This window comes from Trichosurus vulpecula, chromosome 5 (assembly GCF_011100635.1).
Source record: "Trichosurus vulpecula isolate mTriVul1 chromosome 5, mTriVul1.pri, whole genome shotgun sequence".
Taxonomy (NCBI): Eukaryota; Metazoa; Chordata; class Mammalia; order Diprotodontia; family Phalangeridae; genus Trichosurus; species Trichosurus vulpecula.
Window position 1 is genome coordinate 180,314,290 of NC_050577.1, and position 18,770 is coordinate 180,333,059.

Genomic DNA, 18,770 nt, shown 5'->3' on the forward strand with positions numbered 1-18,770 from the left:
TTTGCCAGATAACCAAATATGGCAAGCTCAATTTAATCATTAAGGAAAAAAGAAAAAAGAACCATACACAGTAAGGAAATAGAGACAGTTTATTTTTACCAGGTCACACAAAGCTATCTAGGTAATGGTGAAAGGGGAGAATCTTCAGCTACAAAAAAAAACCAGGCCTTGCTTATTCATGGTACATACAATAGTTTAAAAGCATATTGTAGATATATAGATACTTATACAGATATTGTAGATACTTATTTCATGTTATTAGTCTGTCATTTGATTTCACAAGATTTAAGGTTTAAAATTCAAATGTATACATGTGTGAGGAGGATGGAGTGGAAGAGAGAAGCAAAATTAGGAGATATTTGAAAAACACAGTGATCCAGTCAATTAGCAGTTTTAAGTGCTTGCTATGTGCCAGGCGCTGTGCTAAGCACTGGGATTACAAAGACAAAAAGAAAGGTTCCTGTCCTGAAGGAGCTCTCCTATGAATAGGGGAAACTGTAAGTAAACAACTGTGTATATACAAGATAGGCAAAGGAAACATGAGAGGTAATTTCAGAAGGAGGGCACTGAAGGATGAGGGTGGGGGGTAAGAAATGGCTTCTTGCAGAAGGTGGGGTTTGAGAAATTCTTAAAATCCAATCCTTTCCTGACAACGTTTCCTCCTCCTTATCCGGATAAACCTCATTTTTGGCTCCTAGGTAGTCTGACTGTAGAAAACTTGAGTATAAGGTGAAACTGTAAGTGGCAAAAGGTAATTTTTATGAAAATAGTCCTGTGGTGCTTTTAATGAAACCCTATTGAGCATGTAATGATCAAGGCTTAGGAGTCTTTTCTCCAGCAGCTGATAAGGTTTAATTTTTTTTTATATGTCACACAAAAAAAATTATCTCATGGAAATTACATCTACCAGTATCATGACTAAATAAACTATGTGCTTCTTTCAAAACTATTAGTCTTGAATTTTCTAGTAATTTAAAATTACATTTTCACTTCATGCTAGGTATAATAGTTCTTAATCTTTTTTGTGCTATAGATCCCTTTGTCAGTCTATTGAAAACTATAGACTCCTCAGAATTTTTTTTGAAAATGATAATTGACAGAAATGCTAAATTTCAGTTAGAGGCTGGTCAAAATAAAGCTTTAACTTTGTCATAGCCACAGTCATGGACCCACCTAAAATCCATCAGTGAAACACTTCAGGATCCAGAGCCCTATGTTAAGAATCCTTATGCTAGCGAGAGGAACATTCTCCATATCTACCTCCCCAAATTTCTCTCCTGAATTTGTTCCCAGACTAGCAGGAACATCTACTTACTCTTTCTGAGACCTATGTTCTTAAAATAATTCCTCATCCTGAATTATTTACTATACATGTGCATGTTTTGAGTGCATAGAGAAAAAGCTGGCTTGGAGTCTAAAGCCTCAGTCTTAAGTCATCTCCAGTTTTGCCTCAGCCTCACCACTATTTTAAATAAGTCCATGACTCCTATTGGTGGTCTACTGTAAGCTAGATGATCTACTGTAATACGAATCCTTACTATGTTATGTTGGGAACAATTCACAAGGACAGAAGCCATGCATGAAGCCTTATTTCACATAGGAAAAAGAATTGGGATAGGACAAAGGAGAGGAGCAATTCTCTATGACCACATGAAGGTATGCTCTTGTTACAGATGAGGAAATGGAGCATTGTGACTTGCCAAAGGTCACTTTCTAAGTGACAGTAATTGGACTAGGTCCCATGGCTCTACCTTCCAGGCCAGTGCTCTTGCCACAAGGGTAGCCATGCTGTTAAAAGCCAAATTTCATCATTTATGATTTAATCAACAGGAACAAATTTGGTTCAGAATGTATGAAGAATGAACTTGAGTGTTTATCTATTAGAAGGCCTGATTAGATTGTATTTAAATGCTATGGTGAGTGTTCAGGCCAATAAGCATTATACAGAAGATACATATAATAGTTCTTAGAAGAAGGTTAAAAGCTGGACTACATCCTAGATATCACGTATACTGTAAGATGTCTTAGAGTCCAATCCATGAGCCACTTAGGAAAGGATAGGAAAAATGTCTTAACCAAACTTTAAATACTTCTATCATCAAGGGTGGTATAGTGTGACATACCGATACCTCAGAAAGTTATTACAGAAATAATGTTTTATTGTTTTCATTTTTTATAATTTCAAAAAAATCTTAGGAATTAATTTTTTAAAACAATTTAATGGAGTCTTACTACAAATTTCTAGGTAGGTCCCTGAGCACTTATGCCTTAAAGCAGAAATTGCTGTAGCATTTCTCAAAATAATCCTTCTAAATACATGTATATATTGTAGGATAGAGATGGGGACTGGACTTGTGATTTCATCTGTTTAGAAAACTCCAGGTGAGGAAGCTCCTGTACAAACACTGGTCAGCACCTTGTCTTTGACTTAGTCTTAGAGAATTGCTGAGATCACTGAGCAGTTAAAGGCCTTGAGTAGGGTTGTATAGCCGGTATGAATCAGAGGCATGACTGGAACCAAGGTCTTTCTGCTTTTGAGACTGGTTCTAAGTAACTCTGCCATGTTGCCTCTTATGATGGGAATATATTTTAAATGATGATGGAGGCTTTTTTATGGAATATAGTTTCATTGTATAAAAAAAAGTTTGACAATTATCACAGAGAAATATATCATATACATATGTACTATACTCCTTAAGTGAAAGTATTATATCTGAAGAACTGTCACCTTAGAAGTTAAAATTATCACTCTTGCTAAGTCAAAATGCCACTATTTTAATAATAATGATTCTTGTTTTTTAAATACCACTTTTTATCCTAAAGAATCCTCAGTTTCTAAGTACCAATTAATATTTATGATAAGATTTACTTCATCCTCTGAAATACTGCTACATTTATTTAAAAGAGATGATTTGCTTACCATGAAGATTTAATTTAGAATAGACCCACTGAGAGGTTCAGATTCTGCTTCTCACATATACAGTCTGTAGGACCCTAACCAAGTCACTTAACCATCAGTGCCCAAGCAACAGTCATAAGTCTCAGTTACAGATGAGATGAAATTTTTATACCAGAAATTGCTATGCTGGTCTCTCTCCTCCCCACCTCCCAATATATTCACTACACCACAAGAACAGACATATGAAAGTATATTGGTATGCGTACCTATATGTCTATATATGTGAGAATGTGTGTGTTTGTGTACTGATACAGACCACAATTTCTTCTAATGACTCAGTAATGATCATATTGATAATCATGATAGCTAGTCTTTTTATAGCATTTTCAGGTTTGCCAAATTCTTTACAAATATTGTCTCCTTTGAGCTTCACAACAACCCTGAGGGTTGGTGCTATTATTATACCAAGTTTACAGATGAAGAGACTGAGGCAACATCTAAGTGGCTCACCCAGAGTCACATAGCTAGTAAGTGTCTGAGGCTGATTTTGAACAGAAGTCTTCTTCAATCCAGGTCCAGCACTCTATCCACTGTACCACTTACCTTCCTCCAGTACATAGTTTAAAAGAATTACTATGGCAGAATAAAAGAATTTCTATGGCCAACCTGATAACGAGTCCATCTAAACGGACAACAAAGAAACAAGCCATCACAAGCCATGCATACTTAAAGCATGCCTAGGCACCAACAGAGTCTGCAGTCTTTCAGAATAGCATCTGAGAACCCACAGTTATGTTCCTGCCATTATGAGGCAACAAAGGAGGAGTTTAATGGAAGATACTATTTGTGTGTGGGTGTGCACATACATACATACACAAATGTGCATTTATACAACCTATATTTAATGGAAATCCATATACTTTATGTTCATAGTGTGCTGAACACCATAGAAATTTCTCACCATATGTTATATACATCTATACACAAATACCTCTAAACAAATCCCGTCTACCTGGGTACCTATGGCTGTATGTCATTTTGTCCTAGATATACAAGGGTTTGCTCCCAGACTGGGAGTTTGATTTATACAATGATGGGTCTTCTTCTGTACTTGCTGATTCTATTCTCTATTATACTCCAAAGGCGTCGTATTATCTGCCTTGTCTGATTTGCTTCTGTGTTTCATTAAAGTAGCCTGCTGTGAAGCTAATTTTTCTTGTTCATTTTATTGATATTTTAGGAGAGTGAGATTTTTTTCCAAAGCGGCTCTTGCTTTAGTTTAGGTTTTTTGTAACTGTCAAAAGCAGGCTTTAGAACAACCTTCTAAAATAAATCAGAAAGGAAAGTAGCTTATTTTGGTATATCTATTGAAATATAAATTACAGGTCATTGATCTCTTTTTCCACTTCCTTGCAATTATTTTTATTGAAGAATTTTGAAGAGAAAAAAGGTAAGACAATACAATACATTAAAAGCAGGCTGATAAACAATACCTAGTGATGGGACTAGCACAAAGTGGATTTGGAAATGGTAACTTACATTCATTGAGAGATTAAGCATAATGAAATCTAGTATAAGTATTATTTCTCGTAACAGAATAATTTCTTATATCTAGAATAATTTGGACTGGTAATTCGATAAGTATAATTCTGAGCCAAATAATCATGAAATGAATGTTTACTTCTAGCAGTCTATATTGTTACTACAGGCAGGGCATAGTCACCACATGAATATAGTGACACCAGAGTACAGTGGGACATATTCAGGAGTTTATGAATACAATGGAGAGACAGCATTGTGTAGTGGGTTGAGAGTTGATCTGGGAACTAAAAGGTTCAAGTCTCACTTCAGACATGTACTGATTATGTGACCCTGAGCAAGTCACCTAATCTTTTAGTGCTCTAAGCAAATCTCTAAGACAACAGATTTCAAAGAAAATACCATCCTTAATTAGTTAAAGCAGTTTCCTCACCATGGAGCCGCATTTACCAGTGAAAACATTCATCCATCCCTAGTCTTTTCACTATAGACATAGTGGAACTTATCCTAGGTTATAACTTACCCTATTGCCTCAAGGAACAAAATCTACAACTATATTTAGATCATGGTCACGGTCATTTTTGGAAAGCAGTACACTTCTACATATGGAATTTGTGTCAATCAGAAGCAAAACTGGCAACACGCTGAACAGTGAATGATGGCTTTCAGCATTCGATTATGTAATTAAATCTAAGACTGGTAGTTTTAGAGACAGACAAAATGAGGAACATGGTATAATATGAAGAGCATTAGATATGTAGTCACTGGGTTTCAATCCCAGTTCAGCTGCCTTCTGCCTGGAGGTCCGTAGGCAATTCATTCAATATTTATGATCTCTGAGACTAAGTTTTCTTATCTATAAAATGAGAGTATTGGCCCAGATAAATTCTAAAGACTCTTCTAGCTGTAAATCTATGATCTGATAATCTCTGAGTTTCATCCCAGCTCTAAATCCTATCATTCTGTTATTTATGCTTCCCTATGGGGAAAGCTTCCTTAAATACAAGTCCTAGAATCACATGGGCTTATTTTAGAGTATGGACAGTTAAGGTTGAGGGGAAAGCGGTCCTTTCTCAGACCCATCATTGTATAAATTATATTTTACTCAAGGAGGACACCCAGGTTGTGTCAACACATCTAGCACATGCTAGATCAGGATCTATGCAGTTCCCTGTATATAGAGTGATGGAGGGGAAGATAGCTGGGAAAATAAAGCATCATAGAGTTAGAGACATTCCCAGAGAAAATAGTGGATGCTATGAGCCACTGAATCTGTAGGCCCCAAAGTCATTAATAAGTTAGGCTTTATTAATTACGGAGAGCAAGGAATAGTTTACCTGTCAGATTTATGGAGAAGGGAAGAATTTATGATCAAACAAGAGATAGAGAACATTATGAAATACAAAATGGATAATTTTGATTACATTAAATAGAAAAGTTTTTGCATAAAGCCGATGCAACCAGGATTAAGAGGGAAGCAGAAAATTGGGAAAGAATTTTTCCAATCAGTGTTTCTGATAAAGGGCTCATTTCTAAAATATATAGAGAACTGAGTAAAATTTTTAAGAATACAAGTCATTCCTCAATTTATAAATGTTTACCAGGCAGTTTTTAGAGGAAGAAATTAAAGCTATCTATAATCATATGAAAAAAATGCTCTAAATCTCTATTGATTACAGAAATCCAAATCAAAACAACTCTTAGGTACCACATCATACCTATCAGATTGGCTAACATGACAAAATAAGAAAATCATAAATGCTAGAAAAGAGGTGGGAGAATTGGAACACTAATGCATTGCTGGTGGAGTTGTGAACTGATCCAACCATTCTGGAGAGAAATTTGGAACTTTGCCCAAAGGGCTATAAAAATGGGCATACCCTTTGACCCAGCCATCTACTTCTATTGCTGTATCCCAAAAAGATCATAAAAATGGGAAAAGGATCCACATGTACAAAATTTTTATAGCAGCTCTTTTTGCGGTGCAAGAATTGGAAATTAAGGGGATGCCCATCATGGGGAGTGGCTGAACAAGTTTGTGGTATATGAATGTAATGGAATACTATTGTGCTATTAGAAAGGAGTGAGCACATTTAGGATTTTAGAAAAATCTGAAAAGACTTCTATGAACTGATGTTGAGTGAAATGAACAGAAACAAGAGAATACTGTACACAGTATCAGCCACATCATATGATGACTAACTTTGATAGACTTAGCTGTTCTCAGCAATGCAAGAATCTAGGCCAAGTCCAAGACTCATGATGAAAAATGCTATTTGCATCCAGAGAAAGAACTATGGAATCTGAATGCAGATTTAAGCATGCTATTTACTTTCTCTCACTTTCTTGTTGTTTTGTTTTGTTTTCTTTCTACTGGTTTCTCCCGTTCATTCTAATTCTTCTTTACAACATGACTGATGGGAAAATATGTTTGATGGGAATGTACATGTAGAGCTTTTATCAGATTGCACACTGTCTTGAGAAGGGCAAGGGAGGGAGGCTGAGAAAAATTTAAAACGCAAAAGCTTATGGAAGTGAATGTTGAAAAGTAAGATTAAATAAATTAATTTAAAGAAAAGTAAAAGAAATCCATCAGTTAAAAACAAGAATCAGGAAACCAAACACGAAACATCAAACTTCTACCTTCTAGTTTTTTTTTGAATCAGATAACTGGTGATGATATCATGTGACAGCTTTAATTTCAAATGAGTCTTAATATCCATATTTGTAGTAGAAAGTTTTTAAAAAGAGAGAATATACTACTAGGAGTACTGCACCTGATTCATGCTTTTAAAAAAAGCTTGTGACCTAAATGAGATGAAAATTATTTACACATGTAAGACATTTGGTGTCTTCATTTAAAAAAAAATGAGTCTGAGTCTTCTTTTTTTTTTTAATTTAAATTTATTTATTTAACATATTTGGTTTTCAGCATTGATTTTCACAACAGTTTGAATTACAAATTTTCTCCCCATTTCTCCCCTCCCCCCCACTCCAAGATGGCATATATTCTGGTTGCCCTGTTCCCCAGTCAGCCCTCCCCTCTATCACCCCCCTCCCCTCTCATCCTCTTTTCCCTTCCTTTCTTGTAGGGCAAGATAAATTTCTACGCCCCATTGCCTGTGTATCTTATTTTTTAGTTGCATGCAAAAACTTTTTTTTTTTTGTTTTTGAACATCTGTTTTTAAAACTTTGAGTTCCAAATTCTCTCCCCTCTTCCCTTCCCACCCACCCTCCCTAAGAAGTCGAGCACTTCAACCTAGGCCACGCATGTATCATTATGTATAACCCTTCCAAAATACTCATGTTGTGAAAGGCTAACTACATTTTGCTCCTTCTCAACCCATCCCGCTTTATTGAATTTTCTCCCTTGACCCTGTCCCCTTTCCAAAGTGTTTGTTTTGATTACCTCCACCCCCATCTGCCCTCCCCTCCATCATCCCCCCCTTTTATTTTTTTTTTATCTTCCTCCCTCTTCTTTCCTGTGGGGTAAGATACCCAACTGAGTATGTATGGTATTCCCTCCTCGAGTCTGAGTCTTCTTATGTCTGCATCTCTATCTTGCCCAGGCTAGAAGAGAAGTGGCCACTTTCATGTCCTGTTCCAGTACTGTTCAGCATTGAAGCTTTAACTTGATATATTTTGGGGGTTTTGGTTGTCAGTTTGCTTCTCCTTAGACAGCTTGGTGACCCTTTGCTCAAACAGCACAAACACTGGAGTGACTTTTGCCCTACTATAGCTCAGAACTCCTAAACTCAAACAATTCGCCAGCCTCAGTCTCCCCAGATGCAAGAAACATAAGCATGCACTACCACTCCCATCCTGTCCACATTTTTGAATTTACAAATAGCCTAGTAGATTTGTCTATAAAATGTCTACAGTCATGTTAGACAAGAAAAACAATAATTAAAAGGGAAAATGTCAATTGCTTGATGCCATTATCGGTACCAGCAACTGAAGCTTAGAAATTAGCAATGAAGAATATAATTTTGGAAATAAAATAGGAATTATAAATTCATGATTCATATTTTTATGCTTGTGGATTTTACATAGAATGAAGGAGGTTATCATAGAAGTTTGTATTGGGCCCAGATAATGATCTATGGGCACTTCTGTGATATCGTTGGTTAAAAATAAGACATAATTAAATGTCTTTAAAACTTCAAAATATTAGGCATAAGTGATTTCATTGGTGTGGGAAGCATGGTGAGATAACCATTGATTTGAAAAAAAACCAGGAGATTTTAGTGATTTGCATGCTCAATTTGAGTAAACTATGTGATGTGGTAGACAAAAAACCTAATATCACCTTAGGTTGTCTTAACCTTGTCTTAGCTTTCAAGATTAGAGAGACATTTGACTCACAGTACTCTGCCTTCAAAAGACGTCATTTAGAGTATTGTGTACACTTTCGGAAACCATAATTTTAGAAGGTTGTTAGTATCCAGCGGAGGGTAACCCATATGTATTAGGTTCTTGAGTCCATATCCTGTGAGGATCAGCTAAAAGATCATATGGATATGTTTAGCCTGAAGAAGATAAGACTCAGGAGTGACCTCTTAACTATGTCCAGGTATTTGAAGGCATTTTATATGGAACAGGGATTTGATTCCCACAACCAGGGCCAAAAATAAGGTGGAAGTTGCAAAAAGGTGAATTTAGGCTTGAAATCAGGAAGATCTTTCTAACAATTAGAGCTGTGCAAAAGTGGGAAGGGCTGGTTCAAGAGACGTTTCTCATTCAAGAGAATGTTTCTCATTCATGGGGATTTCTTCCTGTATGGGTTGAACTTGATGGATCTTTAGGTCTCTTCTAAATCTCAAATTCTGTGATTCTTTAAGTGTAGATAGTTCGCTAGAGTCATGACCAAAGAAAAAGTTATCATACCTTGGGAATACATTGATAATCATGGGCAATGTGTTGAAAATTCTCTCTTAATTAAATAAGATGGCCCTTGAATACACATTCAAAGCATAGTAATAGCAAAACATAGAAATAGTAATAAAAACAGTAAAACATAGTGATAACATAATAATGCCTGTTAATGAAATAATCAAACAGCTTTCTTTCAGAAATACCCTTTCACATACTCTTCATTTTAGACAAAATGGTTTACTCATTCTTCGTTGTAGATGTCTGCTACCTTCCTGCATCTGTCTTTTGCTGACTTTGTTCTCTATCTTTTGATTGCCTTCTCCCTCATACCAGTCCTGTTGAATTCCTAACTACCATTTAAAGTCCAACATAAATACCTTCAGATTTCCTTTGTCAATGACGGTCTTGTACTGCTCCATATCAACTCATAGCACTCTGCTTGCTTCTCTCTCTAATGTACTTATCTTTAATTATTTTATACTCCAGTTATTTATTCATGAATCATATGCCTCATGTAGACTATAATCTTCATGGGTGCAGTGTTTTATCTAAGTATTGCAATCTAAACCAACAACTAGTATCATGATTTACTAGGGGTAGTGTTACGGTGATTACAGTGGGATTTTTTATTTTTACTGTCTTCTCTTTTGGAATGTGGAGGTAATCAAATACCTTTGATGAGTTTTGCTTTTCAAATATAATGGCAAGCAAAGTGGACTTTCTGTTGTCTTTGTTTTGGAGTGCTTCTCAGCACTAAGGAATCTTTGATTGAATCAGGAGTCTTCGACGACCTGCTTCCATCCAGGCAAGGCCTAAGTCATGTGGGTTTGAGTCGAATGGTTGCGATGCCCTTTGACCCTGAAGAAGTGTATATAAACTCAGAGGTTAGTGTTTTGCCTTTGGGCGTACACTCATTGAAAGAGTGTTGGTGATAATACTCTGGGTAGCTGTTGAAACCCGCCCCCCCCACCCCCACCCCACCACCCCAATGTTGGTGTTTCTCTCTCTGGTAATTGTGTATTGCGTGGACAGGTAGCTAGAAGCCTGTCTGCTGATTCGTGTTTATTTGCTCTGTTTATGTAATGTATACTTATAATTTCTGTTTGTATTCTCTCTGAAGTTCAGGGGGCTGGCCTTTCCACCTGAACTAAGTGAATGGCATATGAATGTTTAATTAAAGTAAGATTGTTAACCCCTTAAAGTTGCATTCCTTAGAAAAGCAGATCAAAGAATCCGTGCTAGCAGCCTTCCTGTGGGCTTTTGTTGTTGGTCCTTTACCCCCACAAGAGCTACTAGAAACATTGTTATTTTAAGTAGTTACTTAATAAATGTTCGCTGCATTGAATTAAATTGAAAGTAATGGGTGTGACATGATGGAACTAGACTACTTTCATGCTAGTTAACTCCATCACTTCTATCAATATACTCACTTCTAAATCCCTTAAACTGTCTACCATAGTTTCCTCATCTGAAAAATGGCAAAGTAATAACCATCATCACATTACATCAGAATGCTATAGCAAATATCATTAAGAGATTTCAAAAATCTTTATTAGATAAGTATTTTTTTTGTTATTTGTTTTTTTTTTTGGAGGGGGGAAGGCAGGGTAATTGGGGTTAAGTGACTTACTCAAGGTCACACAGCTAGTAAGTACCTCAAGTGTCTGAGGCTGGATTTGAACTCAGGTCCTCCTGACTCCAGGGCCAGTGCTCTACTCACTGCCTAGCTGCCCCTATATAAGTACTTTGTAAGTGAAACTATTGTTATGATAACACAATTAGTATAAAAGAAAGATAGAAGTTGACATTATTATGAGGTAATGGAAGATATGTAGACCATGAGAAAGACTGACCTGGAGTACAGTTTCTGTCAGCTAATAGACACTGGCCTGAGGTAAGTGATTTCACCCATCTCAGTTTTTCCTATCTGAAAAATGGGATGATAATATTTACATTACTTACTTTGCAAAGTTAGTGTGAGGATCCAAAGAGATCTTGCTTATTACAGAGCTTTGTACGCAGCACAAGGCTAAATAAATGGCATCTATAGTAATAATTTTAAGATTATTATTCCTATAATAATAATTTTAAAGTTATTATTACTTTCATTTTTCTCTAAGCTACAGGTTGATTCCATTAACGCCAATTTACTTATTTGGTTAAAAGAGGCAGTTCTCAGAGCCAGAAAGATGTGGATTCAAGTTCCATTCCTAGCACATACTGATAATGTGACTCTGGGGAAGTCATTTACTTCTCACTATTCTAGCCCAGAGGCATCAAACACACTGCCTTTGACATGCAACACTTCAAAGTGCACTGAACTAAATTAAAATATAATTGGGAAATATCTAACAAAATAAATAAAAATAAAACATAGATAATATCACATTTTATAATTATCAGTCTGCAACCACAGGGATCCTTGTATAAGGATTGGTGGCCTCTATTTGTATTTGACACCACTGCTCTAGTCAGTTTTCTAAGCAGAGCAAATTCCAAACTCTATTGGGAAGGAGAGTTTCTTCATTCTAGAGTTTGCTAGATGAATAAAATCAGAATCAGCCTCTGTTCCCATTCTCTATCCATTTAATATGAAATGGCTAGGCTTTGAGACACTTTTAGTGGACTAGCTTAGATCACAGAGGGGCAGCATGCATGGCGGAACAGATACTGTCTCTAGAGTTGGCAGACTTCAGTTGAATGATCACTCTGCTACTTAGCCTTTATCTGACCATATTCAAGTAACTAAATCTCTCTGGGATTTTGTTTCCTCATATGTAAGATAAAGCAGTTGGAATAGATGATATCTAAGATTCCTTCTATCTCTTAATCTATGATATTAAAGAAAATGAGAACCAGTTGCCATCCTTGAGTTGTAATTCACACAAATTAGAATACTGTAGGAAAAAAACCACACACACACACACACACACACATACACACACCCCCTTTTCCTGGCAGGGAAATAAATGGCTAGGATAGTATATTGAACACTATCTAGAATTCTTTTAAATTCATAGTTGACCATCATGCATGATCAAAGGTTGATTGCCTACCTTTGCAGGTGCATAGCAGGTATTGCAGAGGAAAGTAAAAGTGATACCTGGGCAGCAGGGTGGTGCAGTGGATTGAATGTTAGGCATGGGGTTAGGTAGACTAATCTACCTGAGTTCAAATCTGGCCTCAGATATTTACTACCTGGGTGACCCTGGACAAGTCACCTAACCCTGTTTGCTTTACTTCCCCATCTGTAAAAATGAGCTGGAGAAGGACATGGGAAACCACTCTAGTATGTTTGCCAAGAAAACCCTAAATGGAGTCATTAAGAGTCAGACAGGACTGAAAACTGACTGAACAAAAAAGTTATACCTGTTTTACAATTTGTTATCCTTTGACAAGGTGGCACATAGTAAAATGGAAATTACAAATTTGCTCTTTATCTTGGGGAATTAACTAATTATTTCAGTGGCGGAGGTTATAAAAAAACTGTACATCAGATGCCTAAACACAAAAATTTAGAGAAAAATATATTTGGATGCTGGAATTTTTTAATTAAAAAGCAGAAGCTCAATTGTTCTGGTTTTTAGCCATTCACATTCATTTAAGGAAGAAATCTTTGAGTTTATATACCCTAGAGTATATATGTTTGAACAATAAAGCATCAACTGCAATTGCTAGTAGTGTATATTACATCTATTTCATAACAGCCAGCATGTCCTGTTTTATAGATGCTAAGAAATTCATTGTTCTTATTGTGTATCTAGGGATCCATTTAAGAAAATGGTGTGAAAGTTATAAACTTAAATAATATTTTCCCACTAGATTCTCATTCACTGATAAAGTAGAGGATTTGTATCCCTATAGACAATAACCAGCTAATGTACATTTATTTTCAAAATCACTTGTAGAAAAAAACTTGTTCCTTATGTACAGCACACAATTAGAAATTTGTCATGTCAGTTCTTTTCTAATAAAAACATTTGAACTAGGAGTATGATTGGAAATGTGGCTACCATTTGTCATTTCACAGACTGCAGAATCATGAGTTTCTTCTGCATGTCTCCTACCAGGTTACTAGTCCTGTCGATGTTTGGTAGAAGCAGAGACATTCGGAGAGTTTAAATGAGAGCACTATTGAACCAGAGAAAGAAAAGATACAGATTTCTATATTTTCATGGTCTTCATCTTCTTAATATGATGCTCATTCACGACTGTAAGAAAGCATTGTCCTGAAGTGCCTGTGTCTATACAGTTCTCTGCTAGGCATTGTATAGAACAGATTAAACTCACAGGAATCTCTGCCCCCTGGGGCTACAAACTAAAACAGACAACTGTGGTATAAGTAAAAACTCATAACATCTCTGAAATAAGACCTTGAATAATTGCAGAAGTAGAAATTGAGAGGCTTATCTGTTTGAGACATCATAATGATGAGAGCAGAAGTAAATGACTAGATAAAGGGGATGTTGTAAAAGTTTGGCATTTTTCCGTTTAAGGTAGTGCAGTGATAACTTACATTATCCTCATTGTTTTATGTTGACTTCTAAGAACATAGATTGAAAAGGTCACAGTTTATTTCATTATAAAAACTAGCATTTATATAGTGCTTTAAGATTTGCTTGAAGTACTTTACAAATACCACATTTTAGAACTGTGGGAATTTTTTTTTTTGCCAAAAAAGTACTTTAAAATGACAGAATGTCTTCGTGTTATTTGAATGGTTTGGAATTACTATCTCACTTGCTTTAAGTAATTTCTGAGATTATTCTATCATTAACTGTATTATAGTCTGTAATTTGAGTTTTTTCTTCATTTTTTAAAAAGTTTTCTAATAGTTCAGAAGGGGACACAAACATAAGGTAATTTTGTGGCAACCTTGTTAAATTTGATATATACCTTTAAAACATTATATATAGCAAGTTCATGGTTTCATATATCATTTTTTCTTTTTTATATTTTGTATTTGTTAATATTTATCAATTTTATGATAAAAAAGAAATTATTTTTTAAACAATTTCTAGTGCTTCCTTAGCCTGGCTTTCACTTAAGTGAAATTAAAAGTCTGGCTGTTGGGTATTACCTCTAGACCAACTGAAATAGCTCTTCCAACTAACATCCTTAGGGTCTCATTAAGAAGAGGCTCACAGCATGCCTGACACCAGTGAATATTCGCAGAGCTCATTTACCTACATTAGAAACCAAAAAAAAAGCATGAAAGATCCTACTGAAGTGGTGAAGGCTGAGGGCATCAGTGCCCATTATCTAGGTTACTCACCTCTAACAAAAGTTGATGACCTACCAGGCAGTGTCTAGTAATCTCCTTTAAATTTAGAGAGGAGAGGCAGAGAAGAGTGAGAAGAGAAAGGGAAAGAGAGGGGGAAAGAGGAAAGGGAGAGGGAGCGCAAGAGGGAGAGATCACGCAAAGCTGATGAAGTGGTACCTCAAAATGTCTTCAGATGTATAATTTTTATTCTAAAAGAGTAATTAAACCATAACTTTGAAACAAGGAAAAACTTCTAAAATCCAAAAGACATGATACAAACTCTGTATGTGAACCCAGTATATTCTAGAATTTGATGGGTTTTAAAAATTTTTTGTTGTTTTATTTTAAGATAGAGATAACATTCACATTGTTGGGTCTCAGTATTGGCTGAATATCTTAGCTGAGTATTTTTTTCCTAATCAAAAGTATGGTGTTTGTGCTTTGCAATTTTCCTGACCTGAGAGATCTGGCCAAGACTTTTGTCACTGATTTTACTCTTGATTTCCTTTTGATTCTGGGATTTTGGAAACACCAAAGCCCCTCCCAATCAAAAATGGTCATTGAAACATTTGTAATACATAGAAAAGAAGGAAGGTAAAGAGCCTCAGTATCAGGATAACAGGATAGTTTTGTAAATAACAAAGAATTTATTATGTACTTTTTTTAAAAAGTACATAAATGGTTTTAAAACATAAAATGTTTCTTTAAAAATATTTTAAAGGGGTTTCTTTAGAAGCCTCTTTTGGAGTTCTGCTGTGTGAATAGGAATGCTCTTTTTTAAATGGTTAAGTTTAAAATTTAAAAAAAAATTAAAGATATGTCAAGTAATTTTATGGCTAAATTTAGTAGTTTTAATACAAAGCAACAAATTTGTAAGCATTTCACAAAGTGGCCTTTAACCCTGAATGAAAAGCAATTCACACAGCTCAGGACTATGCCACAGCCATTAGAAATTATAGAAAAGAATGGAATATGATATTCTGAAAAGCATAGGAGCTTGTAACAAACCAGATGCTTTATACCATTAGCTGATGCTAATTTGAGAGGGGGCAGAGGGAAAGAGGGGGAGGGAGGGAGGGGGAGAGAGAGAGAGAGAGAGAGAGACAGAGAGATTTGATCTATTTCTGTATAACAAAACAAAATAAAATGAAAGCAAGTAAGACATTGACTTATAGACATACTAAATAAAAGAAATGCAAGAAAGGTAAACAAACAGAATTTTCAATGAAATTCCGAGCAATGGAAAAAAAAAGACTCTCATATTTATAGGCTATTACTTAAAGGAGCTAGACTGAGTGGCAAATGTACGAAATCTGAGTTACAGCAATGGAGGGGAATGATTGTGATGGGTGTGTGTGGCGGTGGTGGTGCTGGAAGGCAGCCTTCATACTATAAGAAGAAATAAAAAGCTAGCTTTAAAGAACATTCTCATGGTAGGCAAAGGGTATAGGCAGACATACATGTGTCATAAAAGGAAGGTCCTTTACTATAGCTTTCATTTGGGAACAATGGGCCAATTAGACCTTCTTCCACAAGCAAGAGAAATACCTTCCCAGACTTCTTCCCATCCAAGGAGATGTAAACTCTGGATCCGTGGAAGCAGCTAGTACCCCCAAAGTGTTACTGAGAAATACAATAAGAAATAAGATCAGTTGGTTTTAGGATCAGTGGGTGGTTATAGAAAGGACAAGGAACAGGACTAAGCATCATGCCTTGGGATACAGAGTGACTCCTATAACACAACCTCGCTTTGTTCATTTATTGGCATTTTTGAGAATGAAAAATCAGGAAAAAAGGCCCCACAAAAAGGTTTTTTTTTGAAATCCAGACACAGATGATTACCAGGTAAACAAATATGCTAATATGCAAATAAATGTTATCTTAATTTATAGAGCACAAGGGTGAGCTCTATAAACATATTTGGAAACATAAAACAGAAAATGAAACTCAAACTTCATGTTCCAGAAGCTCTACCTTTTGTATGGGATTTCGGAAGGATGAAGGAACAAGTAAGTACGTACCACATGAATAGGAGAAGTTTTTCCTGAATAGACTTAAAGGGTAAAGAAATAAGGATGAGAACAAAGTAAATGCAAATTTCTTGGAAAAGGGAACACAAGAATGTGATTTAAGCTAAGAGATTCAGGATAGGAGTTGGGTGTGATTTTGAATCCAGTACTTACCTGGGTGGGGAAAAAAGGACAAACAGAGATGGACAAATGAAGAATATGGATAATGTGAAGAATAAATAAAGAGTAACTATATTATGTTTAAGATATCAGAGGCAATGTACCAATATCAGTGTCTATCCACCAAATGTCATATAGTGTCATTCCCTACTACATTCCCTAACTTCATTAGGAAAAAGTAAACTGAATTACAAGAAGACATAGAGAAGTAACAATAATCATAGAATATTCAATGTTCTTTTCTCAGAATTGGATAAATCTCCCAAGAAGAAAAAAAATGATAGAACTGAACAAATTGTTGAAGTTAGATCTGAAATGCCTAGTGGCTTCTGAATAGGACTATTAAGAATAAATTAAGATATTTGTAAAGCATTTTGTAAACATTAAAGCACTATATAAATACTAGTTATTGTTATCATCATAATCATTATTAGTCTGTAGATGACACTTCTTACAAAAACAAATCTGGTGCTATGGCACAGAGAAATTATGGATGAATGAAAAAAGGAAGAAATATTAAATATATCCTTTATAGGACATAATGCAGTAAAATATTGTGGTGATAATGTGATTGAAGATCTTTCCCATCCATTCAATAGGCCTCAGGTGGGGCCAGTTAAGAGAAGCAGGCCCATACCTTTGTGATGCCAATCAGTGATTAAAGATCTTTCTCACACTCTTTTGCCTATTGGGCATGAAGCCTGAAGCCCTCTAGCCCTAAAAAGAACATATTCACCCAGAAGGTAGCTATTGAGAACCAAGAATTCAGAAGTCAAAAGAGAAGCCAGACTTCAGAATTCAGCTCAAGGAGAAGGAGTACAGAACTCTGAGTCCACATTGCTGCAGAAGAGAGTGTGGAGGGGATAGTGGAGATCAGAGAGCTACAGACCAGAGGACAGTGGGAAGAGGAGACAGGCAAGCAAACGGTTAGGATTCCTGAGTGATTCTTAATGGGAAGGCCCTACATGGGGGGGGTGGGGGGGGGACATGAGGAGTTTGTGGGGGGGAAGGAAGGTTACAAGATGATTTGGCTCTTTGCTGCAATTCTGTGTTTTAATCTCCTTGTTGCTACATTGACATGGGCTTACTGGTTCTGGAATACAATTACTGCTATATCAAATTGGAATTACTGGTTCTGGGATTTCATTCTTTGGTGCCTAAAAAAATTTTATACTTCCTCTACATTCTACCTAGAGAGTTTTTCCATACTTTGCGATATTGAACCATACAGGCATGTTCATGGTCATCCTCCAGGTCACGAATCTTGCCTGATATAAATACTAGTTAATACAAGAAGCACAAGCAAAGATGCTGACCAATATAAAAATTAAATACTTACGTGTTGTAACAACAGTGCTGCTTGCATCTATTGTAGAGGTATAAGGCCAATAACACCAGCACACAGGAGGCCTGCTAGAACAAGTTCTTTGATCTGCTTTTCTAAGGAAAGCAACTTTAAGGGATTTACAATCTCATACATATATCCTTCACTTAATTCAGGGGGAAAAGTCAGTACTATGAACTTCAGAGAAAACACAAACAGAAATTACAAGCAGAAATTATATAAACAGAACAAATAACACAAATCAGCAGACAGGACTTCTAATTGTCTATTCACAGCAACATATACATAGTTACCTGAGAGAGAAGCACCAACATCTGGGTTTTCAAAACTGGGGAACTCCGTAACAGCTATCGAGAATCTTGTCTGGTCAAATCACATTACATTCTTCTAGTGAGTGAGTGCCAAAGCAAAATACTAACCTCAGAGTATATATACACTTCTTCAGGGTCAGAGGGCATCACAACCATGTGATTCAAACTCATGTGACTTAGGCTTTCTTGTGATTTAAGCTGGTCATCAAAGACTCTTGATTCAATCAAAGGCACTTGATTGCCGTAGTGGTGAGAAGCACTCCAAAAGAAAAAACAGCAAAAAGTCCCACTTTGCTTGCCATTACACATGTTGAATCATGAGCGTTTCAAAGAAAAAAATTATAGGAAA